Source organism: Neofelis nebulosa, chromosome 3 (assembly GCF_028018385.1).
Source record: "Neofelis nebulosa isolate mNeoNeb1 chromosome 3, mNeoNeb1.pri, whole genome shotgun sequence".
Taxonomy (NCBI): Eukaryota; Metazoa; Chordata; class Mammalia; order Carnivora; family Felidae; genus Neofelis; species Neofelis nebulosa.
Genome location: NC_080784.1, coordinates 42,603,757 through 42,624,647, shown reverse-complemented (window position 1 = coordinate 42,624,647; position 20,891 = coordinate 42,603,757). Strand labels below are relative to the sequence as shown.

Here is a 20,891-nt window from a genome sequence, read left to right as displayed (position 1 = left end):
TAAATACACCTGCAGATTAAAGTGAGAGAATGGAGCAGGTGGCCAGTGAGCTCAGTTGGTTAGAGCATGGTGCTAATAAAGTGAGGGAATGGGAAACCATCTATCATACTAATGGAGGTCAAAAGAAAGCAGAAGTAGCCCTACTTATATCAGACAAACTAGATTTTAAAACACAGACTATAACAAGAGATGAAGAAGAGCATTATATCATTATAAGGGGTTTAGCTATCAAAAAGAGCTAACAATTGTAAATATTTATGCCCCCAAGTTGAAATAACCCAAATATATAAATCAATTAATCACAAACATAAAGAAACTCATTGATAATACAATAATAGTAGAAGACTTTAACACCCACTTACAGCAATGGACAGATCACCTAAACAGAATATCATCAACGAAAAAATGGATTTGGATTGGATGACACAGTGGACCAGATGGACTTAACAGATATATTCAGAACATTTCATCCTAAAGCAGCAGAATACACATTCTTTTTTGAGTGCATATGAAACATTCTCCAGAATAGATCACAAAGTGGGTCACAAATCAACCCTACACAAGTATAAAAAAGTCAAGATTGTACCATGCATATTTTCAATTCACAACACTGAAACTTGAAGTCAACCACAAGAAAAAATTTAGAAAGACCTCAAATACATGGAAGTTAAAGAATATCCTAGTAAAGTATGAATGAGTTAACCAGAAATTAAAGAAGAAATAAAAAATACATGGAAGCAAATGAAAATAAAAACACAACAGTCCAAACCCTTTGGGATGCAGAAAAGGCAGTCCTAAGAGGAAAGTATATAGCAATTAAGGCCTATCTTAAGAAGCAAGAAAGGTCCCAAAGACACAACCTACCCTTACACCTAAAGTAGCTAGAAAATGAACAGCAAATAAAGCCTAGAGCCAGCAGAAGAAGGGAAATAATAAAGATTAGAGCAGAAATAAATGATATAGAAACAAAAAAAAAACAACAACAACAAAACAGTAAAACAGATCAATGAAACTAAGAGCTGGTTCTTTGAAAGAATTAACAAAATTGATAAGCCCCTAGCCAGACTTATCAAAAATAAAAAAGAAATGACCCAAAAAGACAAAATCATGAATGAAAGAAGAGAGATCACAACCAACACCATCAAAATACAATTATAAGAGAATACTATGAAAAATTATATACCAACAAACAAGGCAATCTGGAAGAAATGGACAAATTCCTCACAAACTACCAAAACTGAAACAGAAAGAAATAGAAAATTTGAACAGGTCAAAACCAGCAAAGAAATTGAATCAGTAATCAAAAATCTCCCAACAAACAGGAGTCCTGGGCCAGATGGCTTCCCAGGGGACTTCTACCAGACATTTAAAGAAGTAATACCTATTCTTCTCAAACTGTTCCAAAAAATAGAAATGGAAGGAAAACTTCCAAACTCATTCTATGAAGCCAGCATTACCTTGATTTCAAAACCAGACAAAGATCCCACTAAAAAGGAGAACTATAGATCAATTTTCCTGATGAATATGGAAGCGAAAATTCTCACCAAGATATTACCAAATCTAATTCAACAGTATATAAAAAGAATTATTCACCATGATCAAGTGGGATTTATTCCTGGGTTGCAAGGCTGGTTCAATATTCACAAATCAATCAATGTGATACACCACATTAATAAAAAAAGAAAAGAAAAAAAAAGGATGAGAACCATATGATCCTGTCAATAGATGCAGAAAAAGCATTTGACAAAATACAGCATCCAATCTTGATAAAAAACACTCAACAGAGTAAGGATAGATGAAACATACCTGAACATAATAAATACCATATGTGAAAGACCCACATCTAATATATCCTCAATGAGGAAAAACTGAGAGCCTCTCTCCTACAGTCAGGAACAAGACAAGAATGTCCATTCTCACCATTACTATTTAACATAATATTGGAAGTATTAGCCTCAGCAATCAGACAACAAAAGGAAATAAAAAATATCCAAATCAGCAAGGAAGAAGTCAAACTTTCACAATATGCAGACAACATGATACTCTAGGTAGAGAACCTGAAAGACTCCACCAAAAAAATTGCTAGAACTAATACACGAATTCAGCAAAGTCACAGGATATAAAATGAACATACAGAAATCTGTTGCATTTTTATACACCAATAATGAAGCAGCAGAAAAAGAAATCAAGGAATCTATCCCATTTGCAATTGCACCAAAAACAATAAGATACCTAGGGATAAACCTAACTAAAGAGGTAGGAGTGCCTGGGTGGCATAGTTGGTTAAGAGGCCGACTCTTGATCTTGGTTCAGGTCATGATCTCACAGTTTGTGAGTTTAAGCCTGTGTTGAGCTCTGCACTGACAGTGTAGAGCCTGTTTAGAATTCTCTCTCCCTGTCTTTCTGCCCCTACCCCACTCATGCTCTCTTTCTCTCTCTTTCAAAGTAAATAAATAAACTTTAAAAAAAAATTTTTAAGCTAAAGAGGTAAAAGGTCTATACTCTGAAAACTATAGAAGCTTATGAAAGAAATTGAAGAGGACACAAAGAAACGGAAAAGCATCCCATGCTCATTGATTTGAAGAACAAACATTGTTAAAATGTCCATACACCCAAAGCAATCTATACATTTAATGCAATCCTTATGAAAATACAACCAGCATTTTTTGCAGAGCTAGAACAAATAATGCTAAGATTTGTATGGAACCACAAAATACCCCAAATAGCCAAAGCAACCATGAAAAAGAAAAACAAATTAGAGGCATCACGATTCTGGATTCCAAGCTATATTACAAAGCTGTAGTCATCAAGACAGTATGGTACTGGCACAAAAACAGACACATAGATTAATGGAACAGAATAGAAAAGCCAGAAATGGACCCACAACTATATGGTCAACTCATCTTTGACAAAACAGGAAAGAATATCCCATGGAAAAAAGATGGTTTTTTCAACAAATGGTTTTGGGAAAAGGGGATGGGGACACGCAAAAGAATGAAACTGGACAACTTTCTTACACCAACACAAAAGCACATTCAAAATGAATGAGAGACCTAAAATATGAGCCAGGAAACCATCAAAATCCTAAGGAGAACACAGGCATCAACCTCTTTGACTCTGGCTGGAGCAACTTCCTACTAGACATGTTGCTGAAGGCATGGAAAACAAAAGCAGTGATGAACGACTGGGATTTCATCAAGATAAAAAGCTGCTGCACAACAAAGGAAACAATCAACAAAACTAAAAGGCAGCCTACATAATAGGAAAAGATATTTGCAAATGACATATGAGATAAAGTGTTATTATCCAAAATCTATAAAGAACTTATCAAACCCAACATTCAAAAAACAAATAACCCATGAAGACATGGGCAAAAGCCATGAATCAACACTTTTCCAAAGAAGACATCCAGATGGCTAACAGACACATTTTCATTCATCATCATGGAAATACAAGTCAAAACCACAATGAGATACCACCTCACACCTGTCAGGATGGCTAAAATTAACAACAGGTTTTGACAAGGATGAAGAGAAAGGGAATCCTCTTGCAGTGTTGGTGGGAATGCAAACTGGTGCAGCCACTCTGGAAAACAGTATGGAAGTTCCTCAAGAAACTAAAAATAGAACTACCCTGTGATCCAGCAATTGCACTATTAGGTATTTACCCAAAGGATACAAAAATACAGATTTGAAGGGGTACATGCACCCCAATGTTTATAGCAGCATTATCAAAAATAGCCAAACTATGGAGAGAGCCCAAATGTTCACTGACTGATGAATGGATAAAGAAGATGTGGTATATGTATATATAATGGAATATTACCCAGTCATCAAAAAGAACAAAATCTTGCCATTTGCAATAATGTGGATGGAGCTAGAATGTATTATGCTAAGCAAAATAAGTAATCAGAGAAAGACAAATACCATGATTTCACTAGTATGTGTAATTTAAGAAACAAAACAGATGAACATGTGGGGAGGGTGAGAGGGAGAGAAGAGAGGGAGAGAAGAGAGGGAAACAATCATAAGAGACTCTTAATGATAGAGAACAAACTATGGGTTGAGGGAGGGAGGGGGGATGGTCTAGATGGGTGATGGGTACTAAGGAGGGTCCTTGTAATGAGCACTGGGTGTTGAATGTAAGTAATGAATCACTGAATTCTACTCCTGAAACCAATATTGCACTGTATGTTAACTAACTAAAATTTAAATTAAAAACTCAGTGTGATACATCACATTAATGTGAATGAAGGAAAAAGTTTTCACCTCAATAGATGTTGAAAAAGTATTTGACAACACCTATTCATGAAAAACTCTCAACTAGGTATGGAAGGAATGTATCTCAATATAATAAAGGCCATATATAAAAATCCCACAGCTTACATCATACTCAAAGGTGAAAAACTGAAAGATTTGCCTTTAAAGACCAAGAACAAAGGGTGCCTGGGTGGCTCAGTCAGTTAAGCATCTGACTTTGGCTTAGGTCATGATCTTGCAGTCTCTGAGTTTGAGCACCGTGTCAGGCTTTATGCTGACAGCTCAGAGCCCGGAGCCTGCTTCGGATTCTGTGTCTGCTTCTCTCTCTGCCCCTCCCCTGCTCATTCCCTCTTTCTGTCTCTCTCTCTCTCTCTCTCTCTCTCTCTCTCTTCTCAAAACATAAATAAACATTAAAAAGAATTTTTTTAATAAAAATAAAGACCAAAAACAAGATAAGAATGCCCACTCCTGACTCTTGCCACTTCTATTCAATGTAATACTGGAAGTCCTAGCTACAGCAATTAGGCAAGAAAAAGAAATAAAATGCATCTAAATTGAAAAGGAAGTAACAAAATTATATTTCCAGATGACATGATCTCACATGTAAAAAATCCTAAAGACTTCACACACACACACACACACACACACACACACACATATTAGAAGTAATTAACAAATTCAGTACAGTTGTGGAATACAAAATCAACATTCAAAAATCAGTTTCTATCACTCTTTCCACCATCTTGGAACCTGTGGAAGCCTGCTGGGAACAGGACTCCTATGATGACAAATATGTCTAGAAGGCTGTGGTCCAAAGCCATTTTTGCTGACTATATGCAGTGTCTGTGGAACCAGAGGGAGCACACAGCTCTTCTTAAAATTGACAGTGTTTGTGCTTGAGATGAAACTGAATTCTATCTAGGCAAGAGATGTGCTTATGTGTACAAAGCAAAGAAAAACATGGTGACTCCTGGTGGCAAGCTGAACAAAACCAGAGTCATCTGGGGAAAAGGAACTCATGCTCATGGAAACAGTGGCATAGTTTGTGCCAAATTACAAATAAACTTTCCTACTAAAGCCATTGGCCACAGAACCTGTGTGATGCTGTACCCCTCAAGGATTTAAATTAGCTGAAAAGGAAATAAACAAATAAATAAATAAACAAGGGTGTAGATTTATTTTCTTGTGTTTTTGTTTTAAAAAATCCGTTTCTATCACTTTTTTTTCAGTATAGAAAAATCATTTCTATACACTAATGTGAACCATCCAAAAGGGAAATCAAAGAAATAATCCCTCTACTATAGCATAAAAAATATTTAGGAATAAATTTAACCAAGTGAAAGACGTGTACACTGAAAACTATAATATATCAATGGAAGAAATTTAAAGAAGACAAATAAATGGAAAGACATCCATGTTTGTGGATTAGAAGACTTAATATTGAAGGCAATCTACAGATCCAATACTATCCCTATCAAAACTCTAATGAGATTTTTTTACAGAAATAAAGAAAAATAATCCTAAAGTTCATATGGAAACACAAAAGATACAGAATAGCCAAAGTGATCTTGAGAAAAAAAGAACAAAGCTGGAGGCATCACACTTTCTAATCTCAAAATATATTACAAAGATAAAGTAATTAGAACACTCTGGTACTGGCATAAAGACAGACATGTAGACAAATGCAGCAGAACAGAGAGCCCAGATAAACCCACACATGTACAGTCAACTGGTCTTCAAAAGGGTGCCAAGAATACACATGGGTAAAATATAGTCCATTCAACAAAGAGCATTGGGAAAACTGGATATCTATATAAAAAGAAAATAAAATTGGACCTCTATCTTACACGATACATAAAAACAAGCTCAAAATGGATTAAAGACTTAAATGTAAAACTTGACACTATAAAATTCCTAGAAGAAAACAGGGGGAAATTTTGACACTTGGATAGATACCAAAAGTACAAACAACAAAAGCAAAAATAGACAAGTGGGACTACATCAAACTAAAAAGCTTCTGCATGGCAAAGGAAACAATAAACAGATGAAAAAGGCAATTTATGGACTGAGAGAAAATATTTTCAACCCTATATCTGATAGCTAAAATCCAAAATATATAAGAAACACCTACAACTCAATAGCAAAACATTTTAAAAAGACTTAAAAATATGCAAAATATTTGAATAGGTATTTCTCCAAATATGACATACAAATGGCCAACAGGTATATGAAAAGATGTTTAAATTAACATCGCTAATCATCTGGGAAACACAAATCAAAACAACGGTTAGATATCACCTCACACTAGTTAGGATGGCCACCATTAAAAACACATAAATAAATGTTGGTGAAGATGTGGAGAAATTGGAACCTTTCTACACTGTTGGTGAGAATGGAAAATGGTGCAGCCACCATGGAAAATAGTACTGAGGTGCCTCAATAAAATTAAAAAAAGAGCTACCATAAGTTCCAACAAACTCATTTCTGGGTATAGACCCAAAAGAATTGAAATCAGAATCTCTTATGTTAATGGCAACCCTATTCATAACAGCCAAAATACCAAAACAACCCAAATGTCCATCAACAGATGAGTGGATAAAGAGAATGTGGTATATACATACAATAAAATATTATTTACCTTAAAGAAATAAGAAAATTCTGGCATTTGTGACAACACAGATGAACCCAGATGACACTATGCAAAGTGAAATTAGCCAATCACAAGACAAATACTTCATGATTCCACTTGCATATGGTACCTAAAATAGTCAAATCATAGAAACAGAGGAAAGAACAGTGGTTACCAGGGGCTGGGGGTATGAGGAAATGGGAAATTTTTGTTTAATAAATATAAAATTTTAGTTATTCAAGATGAATTAGGTCTAGGGATCTGCTATACAGATCAACAATGTTATGTTGTATACTTAAAAAGGAAAGGAAAAGGTAAAATTGTCCCTATGTATGGATTACATGATTGTTTATGTAGAAAATCCTAAGGAACCTACAAAATAAAATTACTAGAATAAGTGAATTTAATAATGTCATAGCATGCCTGTTATCAGTTTATTGCCTCTAATCTCCAAATTCTTCCTTTTAGCCTGCTCTGTGAAAATAGATCTGGGCCTTTTAAGTATTTTTTTCCCCATGACGGTTGGTACTGAAGTTTTGTCAATAGAGAGCGCTGGAGAGACATTACAGAAGAAGAAGAGTTTTGTTTTCTGGTTCCAGTGTGCTCCTTGGGCACGTTCTCATCAGGAGTACAGCTTCCTTAGCGTCAGGCTGCTAAAACACAAAGCTTCTCTTGCAGAGGCCAAGCAGCCCTCAGCAGCCAGCAGCTTCCTCTGCAACCTCACTGTGACTCCTCTTCTGACAGTTTTGCAGCAAAATGCCTCTAGTGAGGGGCTCACAGCTTCTCTAGAACCCTTGGCAGTTTTGTAGTGAGTAGCCAATGAGATACCTCCTACTGAATAGCTCTCCTGGTACCCTAAAGAGTGGATTTCCAGCAAGTCTTCCAGCACTGCTCTCAGCAAATTCTCTGCCATCCAGTGAGCTGCAACTATGTCCTAACCTGCAAGTTCTGGATCTCTGCCCTGGGGAGGGAGAGAGTCTCTTCTTTAGGTGCTCTGTGTCAGGGCTAAGATTAGTGATTGCTGCTTTTAACTTTCATTCCTATATTCTTTAGAATTCTTTTTATTTCTTACTAGTCAATCCCTCATTGTTATAATCCCTTGTTATAGTTAATAATTCTTTATCTTAAACTGTCCCTGTTCAAATTACTGTGTGGTTGCTTTCTCCTGATTGGACCCAGACTTACATACTCCAGATACATTTTAATATACTGTTGACTAACAATGGTATTTTTATATAGTAGCATCAATCAATAGGAAAATCTCTTAATTTTAAATTTCATTTATAATCACACCAAGAAATATAAAATACTTGGGAATAAATTTAACAAAAGATGGGCAAGACCTCTTCATTGAAAACTACACATTGGGACACCTGGGTGAGTCAGTCAGTTGAGCATCTGAGTCTTGACTTCAGCTCAGGTCATCATCTCAGGGCCATGGGATCGAGCCCCGCATTGGGCTCCACACTGAGCATGAATCCTGCTTAACATTCTCTCTCTCTCTCTCTCTCTCTTCCTCTCTCTCTCTCTCTTTCTCTTTCGCTCTCTCTCTCTCCTTCTGCCCCCTCCCCCTACTCACACTCTCTCTCTCTAAAATTTAAAAAAATAAAGAAAAGAAAACTACATGTTGCTGAGGGAAATTAAAGAAGACTTAAGTAAATAAGGGATATGCCACACTTAAACATTAGAAAATAGAATGCTTGGGGCGCCTGGGTGGCGCAGTCGGTTAAGCGTCCGACTTCAGCCAGGTCACGATCTCGCGGTCCGTGAGTTCGAGCCCCGCGTCAGGCTCTGGGCTGTCAGGCTCGGAGCCTGGAGCCTGTTTCGGATTCTGTGTCTCCCTCTCTCTCTGCCCCTCTCCCGCCCATTCATGCTCTGTCTCTCTCTGTCCCAAAAATAAATAATAAAAAACATTAAAAAAAAAAAAAAAAAAAAAAAAAGAAAATAGAATGCTTTCACCTTGCAATTCTCCCTAAATTTATCTATATATTTAATGCAATTCTAAGCATAATTCCAGGAAACTTTTTTTTAGAAGTCAGCAAACTAATTCTTAATTTACATGGAAATGTAGAGGCCTAGAAGAGCCAAATCCATCTTAAAAAAATAAAGAAGAACAAGGGCTTACACAACCTGACTTGAAGACTTATTATAAAGTTACTGTAATCAAAACAGAGAAGTACTGGCATAAGAATTGACAAATAGATTAATGGAAAAGAATAAAGCTCCTAGAAGTAGAACCACACTTATACAGCCATTTGATTTTCAACAAAGATGCCAAAGCAACAAGGAAAGGAAAGTCTATTCAATAAATTGTCCTGGGATAACTGGATATTCATATGAGGAAAAAAAATTAAACCTCAGTTCCTACCTCACATTATACCCAGAAATTAATTCAATATGGACAAGACACCTAAATATAAAAGCTGAAACCATAAAGCTTTTGGAAAAGAGAGAGAGAATATCTCCAAGACAAGAGGCAAAGATTTCTTAGGACACTGAAAGTACTACTCACAAAAGAAAATACTGTTACATTGACTTTATCAGAATTTAAAACTTCTACTCATCAAAGATCAGGTTAAAGAAATAAATAGGCAAGTCATCACAGACTGGGAGAAAATATTCACAAAACAAATATCTGACCAAGGACTGGTACCCAGGCATATTAGTCAGATCAGGCTGCCATAACAAAATACCATTGCCTGGGTGGCTTAACAATAGAAATTTATTATTCATGATTCTGGAGGCTGAGAAGTCCAAGATCACAGTTTTGGCTGATTCAGTTCCCTGGTGAGGGCTCTCTTCCTGGCCTCGTCACTGCATCCTCACATGGGGGATACAGAGACAGAGACAGAGGAGACAGAGAGAGAAAGAGAGAGCTTTCTGGGTCTCCTCTACAGGCACTAACCTCATTACAAAGTCCCCACCTTCATGACTTTATCTAAACTGAATTACCTTCCATAGTCCTCATCTCCAAATACCATCACATGTGGAGCTTATAGATTCAATATGAGTTTTGAAGGGACACAACTGAGTCCATAGCACCAGGACGTAGAAAAAACAATAACTCAACTAAAGACAACAACCCAACCTAAAATATGAGTAAAAGATGTTAACAGACTTTTTTATCTGTATGTGAACACATATATGAATGGCAATAAGCACATGAGAAAGTGCTCAGTATCATTAGTCATCAAGGGAAAGCACGTTAAAACCACAAGATATCACTACATGTTAAAATTAAACAGCCAAAATTTATACGACTGATAACACTAAATGTTAGAGTGGATGTGGAGCAACTGGAACTCTCATATCATTGGAGGGATGTAAAAAGGTAAACCCACTTTGAAAAAATACACTTTGAAAAAATGCCTGGAAGTTTCTTATAAAACTAAGCATAAATCTACCTACGACCCAGCAATGAGAAATGAATATATGTTTATGCAAACATTTGTATAAGAATGTTCACAACAGCATTGTTCTTTTTTTTTAAGATTTTTTTTAGGTTTATTTATATTATGAGAGAAAGATAGCAAGTGGGGAAAGGTCAGAGAGAGAGAGAGAGAGAGAGAGAGAGAGAGAATTCCAAGCAGGCTCCACACTACCAGGGCAGAGCCTGATGTGGGCCTTGAACCCACGAACCGCAAGATCATGACCTTAGCCAAAGTCTGATGCTTAACCAAATGAGCCACCCAGGCACCCCAACAGTGTTTTCTTTAATAGTCAAACTATAGAAATAGCTCAGGCACCCACTAATAGGAGAATCTGGAATAAACTGCTGATATATGCAACAGCATGGTTAGATCTCAAAACTGTTATGCTAACAGAAAGAAACCTTGCACAAAAGAGTACATACTGTATGAGTCTATCTATAGAAAATTCTAGAACAGTCAAAGCTAATCTACAATGGAGAAAAAAATCAAAACAGTTGTTACCATTGAGAACATAGAGTTAAGAATTAACTAGGGAGGAGCACAAAGAGACTTTCTGAGGTGCTGAGAATGTTCCATATGTTGCAAGGGTTTGCATTATACAGGACTGTGCATTTGTCAACATGGACACTTAAGATTGCATGCTTCCTTATATCTAAATTTTATGCTAAAAAAAAACTATAATTCAACATTGAACTCAAGTTAATAATATGCATGTTAATGTACATGGGGGCAGTGTAATGATGTCTCCAGTTAACACTGAAATGGATGGATAGGGGAATGAAGTATATTAAAGCAAGTATAGGAAAGTGCTTACAGTGAGAAGTTGGCAGTGAGTGCACAAGTTTTTGCAGTAAAATCCTTTTAACTTTTTTGCATGCTTAGAATATTTCATGATAAAATATTGAGGAAAAAAAAGGCCTGAAATACATGTATAACAAAATATGACCTTGAGATGGTACACATTTTCTTAAGACAAAAATACACAAAAGATAGGTACATTTACAGCATTAAAAACAAAAGGAAAGGCTGGTCTACAAAAGACATTGTGAAGAAAGTAAAGAGTGAAAATACATGTTAAAACCAAAGGAACACATCTGCCACATATGAAATCCACAAAGGATTTGTCCAGAATACATAAAAAACTTGTACAAATCACTTTGAAAAAGGACAAATAGCCAATGTATCAATGGGCAAAAGACATAAACAGGCATTTTAAATAGCAGGACATGCAATGAGCAAAAAATATTAGTATGGGGGGAGATTAAACCAGAATTAGATACAATTCTATAACCACTGTTTTGGTAAATAATAATAATAATAAATTAAAAGTCAGATAATGCCAAGTGTGAGGAGTACAGTAGACCTAATAATGGTCCCCCAAGATGTCCACATCCCAATCCTCAGACCCTGTGAATATGTCACCTCATGTGGAAAAAGAGACTGCATGTGGATGTGACCTTAAGGATCTTAAAATGGAGAGACTATGTTGGGTTCTCCAGGTGGGCCTTATGATTTAATCACAAGTGTCCTTACAAAAGGGACGCAGAGGGAGATACAACTACAGAAAAGAAGGTGATGCCTTGACAATGGAAGCAGATTTTGGAGCCATGTACTTCGAAGATGGAGAAAAGGGCCACATGCCAAGGAGTGCAGGAGGCCAGTAAAGCTGAAGGAATCAGACCCTCCTCTCAGAGCCTCCAGAAGGTGGCAGGCCTGTCCACACCTTGACTCTAGCCCCAGGAAATGGATTGCAGACTTCTGACCTCCAGAACTATAAGAGAGTAAATTTGTGTTATTCAAAACCACCAAGTTTGTGGTAATTTGGAATTTAGGGAGAGTGTGGATCTAATTGGTTATATACTGCCAATGGGAGTACAAATTGGTTTAACCATTTTAGAAAATAGTTTGTAATTACCTAGATGAGCTGAAGATGTGTATACCCTCCATGGTGAGACAAGTGCTCTAGAGAAATTATTGCACATATGCCCCACAAAACATGTATAATAATGTTCACAGCATCTTTATTCATAATCACCTAAAAAACAAATATGTATGGTTCTCCAGAATAGACCATATACTGGGACACAAATCAGCCCTAAGTAAGTACAAAAAGATCGAGATCATACCGTGCATATTTTCAGACCACAATGCTATGAAACTCGAAATCAACCACAAGAAAAAATTTGGAAAGGTAACAAATACTTGAAGACTGAAGAATATCCTACTAAAGAATGAATGGGCTAACCAAGCAGTTAAAGAAGAAATTAAAAAGTATATGGAAGTCAATGAAAATGATAGCACCAAAACCCAAAACCTATGGGATGCAGCAAAGGCGGTCATAAGATGAAAGTATATAGCAATCCAGGCCTTCCTCAAGAAGGAAGAAAGATCTCAGATGCACAACTTAACCTTACCCCTTAAGGAGCTGGAAAAAGAACAGCAAATAAAACCCAAAACCAGCAAAAGGCAGGAAATAATAAAGATTAGAGCAGAAATTCATGCTATTGAAACCAAAAAAACACAGTAGAACAGATCAATGAAACCAGAAGCTGGTTCTTTGAAAGAATTAACAAAACTGATAAACCACTAGCCAGTTTGATCAAGAAGAAAAAGGAAAGGACCCAAATAAGTAAAATCAAGAATGAAAGAGAAGAAATCACAACAAACACAACAGAAATAAAAACAATAATAAGAGAATATTATGAGCAATTTTATGCCAATAAAATGGGCAATCTGGAAGAAATGGACAAACTCCTAGAAACATATACACTACCAAAACCGAAACAGGAAGAAATAGAAAATTTGAACAGACCCATAACCAGTAAAGAAATTGAATTAGTAATCAAAAATCTGCCAAAAAACAAGTGTCCAGGGCCAGATGGCTTTCCAGGGGAATCCTACCAAACATTTAAGGAAGAGTTAACACCTATTCTCTTAAAACTGTTCCAAAAAATAGAAATGGAAGGAAAACTTCCAAACTCTTTCTATGAAGCCAGCATTACCCTGATTCCAAAACCAGACAGAGACCCCACTAAAAAGGAGAACTATAGACCAATTTCCCTGATGAACATGGATGCAAAAATCTTCAACAAGATATTAGCCAACCGGATCCAACAATACATTAAAAAAATTATTCACCACAACCAAGTGGTCTGCAGGGCTGGTTCAATATCCGCAAAGCAATTAACATAATTCATCACATCAATAAAAGAAAGGACAAGAACCATATGATCCTCTCAATAGATGCAGAGAAAGCATTTGACAAAATACAGCATCCTTTCTTGATAAAAACCCTCAAGAAAGCAGGGATAGAAGGAGCATACCTCGAAATTATAAAAGCCATATATGAGTGACCCAACGCTAATATCATCCTCAATGGGTAAAAACTGAGAGCTTTCCCCCTCAGGTCAGGAACAAGACAGGGATGTCCACTTTCACCACTGTTATTCAACATAGTATTGGAAGTCTTAGCCTCTGCAATCAGACAACACAAAGAAATAAAAGGCATCCAAATCATCCAGGAGGAGGTCAAACTTTCACTCTTCACAGATGACATGATACTCTATATGGAAAACCCAAAAGATTTCACCAAAAAACTGCTAGAACTGATTCATGAATTCAGCAAAGCAGCAGGATATAAAATCAATGCACAGAAATCGGTTGCATTCCTATACACCAACAATGAAGTGACAGAGAAATCAAGGAATTGATCCCATTTACAGTTGCACCAAAAACCATAAAATACCTAGGAATAAATCTAACCAAAGAGGTGAAAAATCTATACACTGATAACTATAGAAAGCTGATGAAAGAAATTGAAGAAGACACAAAGAAATGGAAAAAGATTCCATGCTCCTGGATAGGAAGAACAAATATTGTTAAAATGTCGATACTACCCAAAGCAATCTACATATTCAATGCGATCCCTATCAAAGTAACACCAGCATTCTTAACAGAGCTAGAACAAATAATCCTAAAATTTGTATGGAACCAGAAAAGACCCCGAATAGCCAAAACAATCTTGAAAAAGAAAACCAAAGCAGGAGGCATCACAACCCAAGACTTCAAGCTATACTACAAATATGTAATCCTCAAGACAGTATGGTACTGGCACAAGAACAGACACTCAGATCAATGGAACAGAATAGAGAAACCAGAAATAGACCCACAAACGTATGGCCAACTAATCTCTGACAAAGCAGGAAAGAATATCCAGTGGAATAAAGACAGTCTCTTCAGCAAGTGGTGTTGGGAAAACTGGACAGTGACATGCAGAAGAATGAACCTGGACCACTTTCTTACACCATACACAAAAATGAACTCAAAATGGATGAAAGACCTCAATGTAAGACAGGAAGCCATCAAAATCCTCGAGGGGAAAGCAGGCAAAAACCTCTTTGATCTTGCCCGCAGCAATTTCTTACTCAACACGTCTCTGGAGGCAAGGGAAACAAAAGCAAAAATGAACTACTGGAACCTCATCCAAACACAAAGCTTCTACACAGCAAAGGAAACAATCAGCAAAACTAAAAGGCAATCGACAGAATGGGAGAAGCTATTTGCAAATTACATATCAGATAAAGGGTTAGCATCCAAAATCTACAAAGAACTTATTACACTCAACACCCAAAAAACAAATAATCCAGTGAAGAAAAGGGCAAAAGACATGAATAGACACTTCTCCAAAGAAGACATCCCGATGGCCAACCGACACATGAAAAAATGCTCCACATCACTCATCATCAGGGAAATAGAAATCAAAACCACAATAAGATATCACCTTACACTTGTCAGAATGGGTAACATTAACAACTCAGGCAACAATGGATGTTGGCAAGGATGCGGAGAAAGAGGATCTCTTTTGCATCGTTGGTGGAAATGTAAGCTGGTGCAGCCACTCTGGAAAACAGTATGGAGGTTGCTCAAAAAACTAAAAATAGAACTACCCTATGACCCAGCAATTGCACTACTAGGCATTTATACATGGGATACAGGTGTGCTGTTTCGAAGGGACGCATGCATCCCCATGTTTATAGCAGCACTATCAACAATAGCCAAAGTATGGAAAGATCCCAAATGTCCATTGATGGATGAATGGATAAAGAAAATGTGGTATATATATACAATGGAGTATTACTCAGCAAACAAAAAGAATGAAATCTTGCCATTTGCAACTATGTGGATGGAACTGGAGGGTATTAAGGTAAGTGAAATTAGTCAGAGAAAGACAAAAATCATATGACTTCACTCATATGAGGACTTTAAGAGACAAAACAGATGAACATAAGGGAAGGGAAACAAAAGTAATATAAAAACAGGGAGGGGGACAAAACAAAAGAGACTCATAAATATGGAGAACAAACTGAGGGTTGCTGGAGGGGTTGTGGGAGGGGGGATGGGCTAAATGGGTAAGGGACATTAAGGAATCTACTGAAATCATTGCTTCACTATATACTAATTTGGATGTAAATTTTAAAAAATAAAAAATAAAGTTAAATCAAAAAAAAGGAAAAAGGAAAAAATGGTAAAATTATCAAGTCAAAAAAAATTAAGAAAAATAAATCTGAAAAAAAAACAAATATGTATGTATATATATATCCAAATGTATTATAAAAACTGTAGTGAAATAATATAATGGGATATTTTACAGGAATGAAAATTAGGGAAATATGGCACTAACACTGACAAATCTCAAAAACATAATTATGAGATGCAAAATGTTTTGAAAAATATTAAACGATATATATTTCAAAAACAGGCAAAATTAAGCAATATATTTTTAGATATACATTTATAGGTAAACTATAGTAAAAGGAATAATAATTATAATATTCGAGAGTGGTAACCTTTGAGGAGGAAGGGAGAAGCAAGTAACAATTATGCTCTATTATCTACTAGGCTCTTTTTCTCATTTAACCTCAACTTGCCAGCTCTACCTAAAAAGAACAAGAAAAAAGAAACCATTACAATCCATTCCCATTCCATTCCCAACTCTTCTTAAAACATTTGAAATGCTTTTCCTTACCCCCCCCCATCCCCTTGAAACCATCCTATATGCTATGATAAGTTAGTAACTTACTACTTTCTTTTTAAGATTTTTCTTATGTCCTTATTTTTGTTAAGTTTATTTATTTATTTTGAGAGAGAGAGAGTGCACAAGTGGAGGACGGGCAGAGAGAGGTAGAGAGAGAATCCCAGGCAGTCTCCACACTGTCAGTGCATTGCCCCATGCAGGACTTGAACCCACAAACCATGAGATCATAACCTGAGCCCAGGTCAAGACGCTCAACTTACTGAACTACCCAGGCACCCCTCATGTCCTTATATTATATTACACAGTTCTAGACAAGGTATTCGTGTGTGTGTGTGTGTGTGTGTGTGTTCTCCTCCACCTTGAGATTCCCATCTATTTCTTGTTTTGTTTTATCTGGATCTTTTCTCAATATTTTTGTGCAATGATATGGATGATAGACTATGAATTTTTGTTTATGCACAGACTTTTTTCCAGCAGGTGAATGATATCTTAGCTAAGTGTGGGATTCTTCCTTATAAGCCCCTTCTTTCAGTCATCTGTGTGAGTTCCCCTACTGCCTTCTTACAAAAGCTTATGGGACATAAAAAAAAGATAGACATTATAACATTACATACATTTATTATTCACAGAAACCTATGAAACAATGAAATAAGCTGTCATTCAGATTTCCTCACCTACACAGACTCCAGTACTTAATTTGATATTTACAATTTTGTAATATTTTTCTTCAACAAGGCTCCCCCAAATTATATAAGTTTCAAGCTCCACAAAACCTGGGGCAAACTGGAATTCAGTATTCAACTAAAGAAGTTGGGGAAATAACAATAAATAAGCCAAAAGGAACTATGGAGAGAGAAGTAATAAAAGTAAAAGCTTAAAATGAATGAAGCAGGAAAAATAGCACAAACGATAAAAAAAAAAAAAAATTCCCCAGAGTTGGCTATTGAAAAATGCCAGTTAAGTAGATTAAACTCTCACAATTCTAATCAAGGGAAAAAGACGGGAAGCACCAGTGGACAAGATCTGAATGGGAGGTGAAGCACAATCACAGATGCAAATAAGAATAAAAGAATTACAAGAAAATTGCACATGCATCTCTGTAATAACAGAAGTGAAAACCTGAAGGAAATAAAAACTCTCAAAAATTGTTGCAAGAAGAAATAGAAAATTTGAATAAAGTAATTTCTTCAAAAGACAATGGAAAGGTGTTTAAGATTTACTATCAAAATGTTCCATGACCTTTTAGCTAACATTTAAAAATTAGGTAATTCCAGGGCCACCTGGGTGGCTCTTTCAGTTAAGTCTCTGACTTTGGTTCAGGTCATGATCTCCCAGTTTTGTGAGTTCAAGCCCTGCATCAGGCTGTCTCTTGTCAGCACAGAGCCTACTTCCAATCCTCTGTCCCCGTCTGTTTCTGCCCCTCCCCCATTTGCTCTCTCACAAAATAAATAAATAAATAAACTTAAAAAAGAAAATAAGAACTAGGTAATTCCAATATCCTTTACATTATTTACATAGAAAAGGATAGAAAGTTTTCCAATTTGTATGAAGCCAGAATACATTTAATATAAAATTCTGAAAGAGAAAAGAAAAAAAAAAAGCTATAGACCAATCTCATTTGCAGATGCAAATGCAAAATAAAAATAGATTAGAAAATAAAATTCTAGCAAATATCAAAAGAATACCACATTTGGACCAAATAGAGTTTATTTTTAAAATATATGGAGCACTCAGGAAGTATGTGTTCAAATAATCCATTATAATAGGATTGGAAAACTTTCTTAAAGGGCCAGCCAGTAAAGGCTTTGGGGCCACGTGGTCTCTGTTGCAACTGCCCCTGTAACATAAAAGCAGCTTCAGACAATAGTAAATTAATGGGTGTGGCTGTGTTCCAATAAAATTTTATTGGCAAAACAGGCAGCTGGCCCTCAGAATGTGGTTTATCCACCTGCATTACATCAATAAGCTGATGGAGAAGATCATATGGGCGTGTGAGTTATCTTGGTTTAGGCTTTACTGGAAGCATACCCTGAGATAGGGATTCAAATAGAAGTCATTTATTAAGGAGAAGATCATATGGGCATGTGAGTTATCTTGGTTTAGGCTTTACTGGAAGCATACCCTGAGATAGGGATTCAAATAGAAGTCATTTATTAAGGACGTGATCCAGGAAACACCAATAAGGAAATGAGTACATGAGATAGAGAAGGGAGGAAGCAACAATGGGATGCATTATCAGACCAGTTACCACTGCAGGTAAGTGGGGAACTTGCAGAGACATTACAGAACACGGTTAAGAGTTTTCTCTCTCAGGAGACAAAGAAACTAAAGGATGATACACCACCACCCCCATCTGTCATTAGTTGAGAACTGCTTCAGGGGTGTTCATTCTTGGACTCTTCATGTTTGCCCTGCTGCTCTCAGGGCCAGAAAGAAAACTGTTAGGCAGAGAGTCACAGTTGTTTGCAGCAAACAACCTTTAGCATGAAGAGGTGAGCACTGACGGGTCATAAGGAGAGACTGATAGAATTTGCTATATTAATAGATGCTGGAACCATACCTGGTAAAATTCAGCAGTAAATCCTAATGAAGACTGCATATAATAGAAATGGAAGAACATTACTTAAATATAACAAAGACAGCTTACTAAAAACTACCAGAAAATATTATCTTAAATGACAAAAGATTAAAACCACCTGGATCGAAATGCCTACTGTCACCACTAATTTTCTCAAGGTCTTAGAGATTATAGATAATATATTAAGACACATAGAAAATAATGCATATAACATTGGAAAAGAAGAAAGACATTTGAATTTGTTTTCTATCTTTCCTAGAGATCCTATTGTAAACCAAGAAAACCCAAGGATCTTAAAGAAAAAAAGCCAAAACAGTGAGAAGACTTAATATAATTTTGGGAAAGGGGATGTTATGGACTGAATTGTGTTCACCCAAAATTCATTGGAGCCCTAATTCCCAATGTGACTCTTTTTGGAGACAGGGTCTGCAGGGAGGTAATTAAGGTTAAGTAAGGTCAGAAGGGTGGGCCCTAATTTGATTGGTGTCTTTATAAGAAGAGGAAGAAGAGACACTGGAGATCTGTCTCTCTCCTCTCCTGCACAGAGGAGAGGCCATGTGAAGACATAGCAAACAATGGCTATCTGCAAGCCAGTAGAGTTCTTACCAAAAACTGACTTTGCAGGCACCTTGATCATGGACTTCCAGCTTCCAGAACTATCCAAAAATAAATGTCTCTTGTTTATACCACTCAGCCTGTGGTGTTTTGTTATGGCAGCCCAAGCAGACTAATACAGAGGCAGAAGACAAGAGAAATACATTTTTTATAGTTTTACTCTACTCTAGAAATAAGCACCTAAAAGAAGAAATAGAGCAAAAGATTCTATTTACAATAGCAACAAAAATATGAAATTAGTTCTGAGTATACTTAGGAATAAAAAAATACTTAGGGATAATTTTAAAAGGAAAGACACAAAATTTACATTTAAAAACTACAAACCTTATTGTAGAACCAAAAAAGATCAAATCGAATACAAGTATTTTTTTTCCATGGGAAGACATAATTATATAAAAAAGTCAATTTTCTCCAAGTAATATGAGAATTTAATATAATTCCCAGCAGAACTCAATAGGAAATTAATACTGGATTTTCTTTGCTTATATTTCAGAAACAGATTACCTGACCACAAAAAAAAATTAGAAGAATAAATGCCTGATAGGATCTCAGAAATAAAAAAGAAGGCAGCGTTATAGAGAGGAGAGTCAGAGTATTGAGAGCCTTAACAGACAGCAAAATACATAACCACTGTATTCAAATCAATAAGGCCTTGTTATAGGAAGAAAAAAGTATATCAATAAAAATGAATAGAGAATTCAGAAACAAATCACAGTAGATTCAAATGTTTTTAATACAACGTTGAAAACCAGTGGAAATGTGTGATTTATGTGATAATTTGTGTTGGTACAACTGGATATCCACATAGGGGAAAAATGGGATCTCATCTCAAACCATACTCAAAAATTTAAAATGGATGAAAATTTTATGTGTTAAAATAAATAAGTGACTTGCATGTAAAATTAGTCCAATGCATTTGAAGTCAACATAAAGATTACCTTCGGGGAAAGGTAGTGACCAGAAGGGAGCATGAGGTGGACTTCAAGGTTATATCTTGATCCAGGTTACATGGATGTGTTTATTTTGTGAACATTCATCTGGATGTACCCTTATAATTGGTACTTTTAATGTGTGTGTGTGTGTGTGTGTGTGTGTGTGTGTACATGTATGTTATAGTTCAAAAATGTTTATTTAAAAGTGAAAAAAAGAAAAACTCTTGCAAGAAAATCTAGATTACAAGTAGACTAAGTAAGGGAAGACCTTCCTAACCTAGAAGCTGCAAAAGAAGAGTTACCCACATTTGACCACATAAAAACTTAAAGCATTTCTGTGGCAAATGATATCACAAATAGTCAACAGACCAATGATATGTCTGTCAAAAATTTTTAGAGTATATATGACAGAT

The 20,891-nt window shown here is 36.1% G+C and overlaps 1 pseudogene; it reads left to right on the top strand.

Moving 5' to 3' along the window:
* Nucleotides 1–5,042: 5,042 nt before the first annotated feature.
* Nucleotides 5,043–5,384, top strand: LOC131506082 (large ribosomal subunit protein eL33-like; annotated as a pseudogene).
* The last annotated feature ends 15,507 nt before the right edge of the window (nucleotides 5,385–20,891 follow it).